Consider the following 2,588-nt stretch of genomic DNA (forward strand, 5'->3'; position numbering starts at 1 on the left):
TGCAGTCTTTGGTTGAAAATGAGATTACAATCCGGTTAATGATAACTATAGGACGTTACTCTGTCACTGCTGATGTGTATCATTTACTTCTTATCACCTTAACTGGTTTAGGGATCTTGAATAAGTTCTTTGGTCCTGTACAATCAGTACAATAGATTATAGTCCCTAGTGCATAATTCCTCTCGTGATTCATGGCATGTGCACATTTTGTTTACGTCACGACAGTACAAATTGCAACGTTAAGCGCCCCTTGTACGTCATTTGTGTTTACTGACTGACTGACAGACGGCACACAACTGTATAGTGATGCGGGTAGTTAAAACAGGTGACTCCTCCAGACTACATGACTAAGGTTTCAAGGGGTTGAAAAACTTTTTAAAATAAATTAATAAATAAGTTGTATTTACTTTAACGCAAAGATACACTCAGGGCCATCTGCACGCTGTTTACCAAGAAGTAAACTTTTTCGTCTACTACCTATCTACTTACCTAATCAGGTCAGCAAGCTATGCACAGACTATCCCTACAAGATTTCTCCAGCTTACTTGACTGGCCTGTGAATATCCTCTTTTGATATTCTGATAAATATTTACAGATTTTTTATAAATGATAAACATATCAGGCACGTGCTTAAATATATTTTCAACCCAACAGATGGCGCTATATATCGCTGGATAGACACACGACAGTTTCTTGTTTGTTTGTTTTGAAGTTAAGCACAAAGCTACACATTGGACTATCTGTGCTCTGCCCACCACGGGTATAGAAACCCGGATTCTAGCATTGTAAGTCCGCAGACATATCGCTGTGCTACTGGGGGGCACGACAGTTTCTAAAGGTAAAGTATATACTTTATATGGGTATAACATAAAAAGTAAACAAACAAGAGTATTAAAAAATTATGAATTTTAAAATTAAGTAGGAATCCTGCTACAAAAAGTAATGAAACAAAAATTAAAACCACAATTATAAATTTATAAAATTTACTCCATACTTTTGACAGCTTCATACACTTATCTGTAGGCCTAAGTAACTAAGATATGTTCTTTCTTATTTTTCTTAGTGTCATATACTTGTGTTTTTGAAGGATATTTTCTACTGTTGAGGTTTGGTAACTTTTTTTTCTTACACATGCTTTAGTCGATTTATGAGTGTTTGTTGCGAGCTGGGAAGATCAAGACCTCTTCCTCCCTTCTTGGTGGTAAATGTTAAGATACTAGCCAAGTTACACCACGAGATCAGGGTTAAAACACTTCGCTGGTTATTGCACTCATCCTATTTCTCTCTTCAGGACCATCTCCATGAATGTAAACAAGTGTGGAAAAATCTAAGGTTTTTTTGTTACTTCTCTTAATTTGTTTGTGTAACAGTCCTCCACTTCACAAACACTTCATTGACAAATCAACACTTCTTCACTAGACTAAGTTATCTAACGTGTATTTGACATAAATACCCTTTCGATATCACAATCTAGATGGTGTCATAAGACCTAGCTATAGGTGGCCAGTTTAATAAGATAACCCTGGATATTGTTGTTTTGTATAGTGTATTTTTAAGCAAGAAGAAACCTAATGAGTTGTTCTAATATGTTAAGGATAATAGGAGTGGAATGTTTCTTGACTGTTGTGAAAAGTAGAGTAATGCAATCTTGTTGATGTAGATGGTTTTGATATTCACTAATGAAATCAAATAGTGTGTTTTTGGCAGTTTCCATTATGGGGTTATATTCTGTATTTGTGAATAAATTTACGGGCGTTTTTGGTATGTCTGGGTGTGGTATATTTCGTGGTTGAGTATTCATTTGATCAGTTGTTATGTTAGGTTGTAGTTCTGAGATTTCTTTCATTTCTGACTAGGTTTGTTTGTTTTGTGGCTGTATTTGTTTGTTTGAGTGAGATACTTGTCTACTGCGTGGTTGTGTACCTACTGGTGTTACATATGTATATGTAGGTTTTGTTGTTGCTGCCGGTAGAAGTGTTGTCTTAGTAGTTGTTTGGTATGTGCGATTTGTTTCCATGTGTTGTGTTTCAGTCTCTGTGGTGTGGTTATTATGGTGTATGTTGTAGATTCTTGTTTTAATTTATTTGTATTTCGAACAACCTTTGTAACTTGCCGTGTGTTGTTGTTTACAATTACAACAACAAGGGTTTTGGTGCTCCTTCGGACAGATTAGTTATGGTGATCTCCATCACACTCACAACATGGCGGGAAAGATTTACAGGCTGCCAAAACATGTGCGTAACGTTGGCAATTGAAACACGGCGTCATGACAACGGCTGGTGTTTTTAAACACTGCGTCATGACAACGGCTGGTGTTTTTAAACACTGCGTCATGACAACGGCTAGTGTTTTTGCTTCTTCTACCTGAAAATAATATGGTGAGATATTAAACCCTAGATATCCCGTGTACTTTAATCATGTTGGTTTGTTTTTGTGTCCTGCTTCAGATGATGCGTTCCAATTTCATGTAAAGTCCATCCTGGATCTGTTCTATTTCTTGCTCAAGTGTATACCTCTGTTACGTCTCCGTTCGTTAGTTAATTTTCCGTAACTTTGTTCCAACGAAACTTTAGCGACACAAGTCCTTT

Source organism: Limulus polyphemus, unplaced genomic scaffold (assembly GCF_000517525.1).
Source record: "Limulus polyphemus unplaced genomic scaffold, Limulus_polyphemus-2.1.2 Scaffold6242, whole genome shotgun sequence".
Taxonomy (NCBI): domain Eukaryota; kingdom Metazoa; phylum Arthropoda; class Merostomata; order Xiphosura; family Limulidae; genus Limulus; species Limulus polyphemus.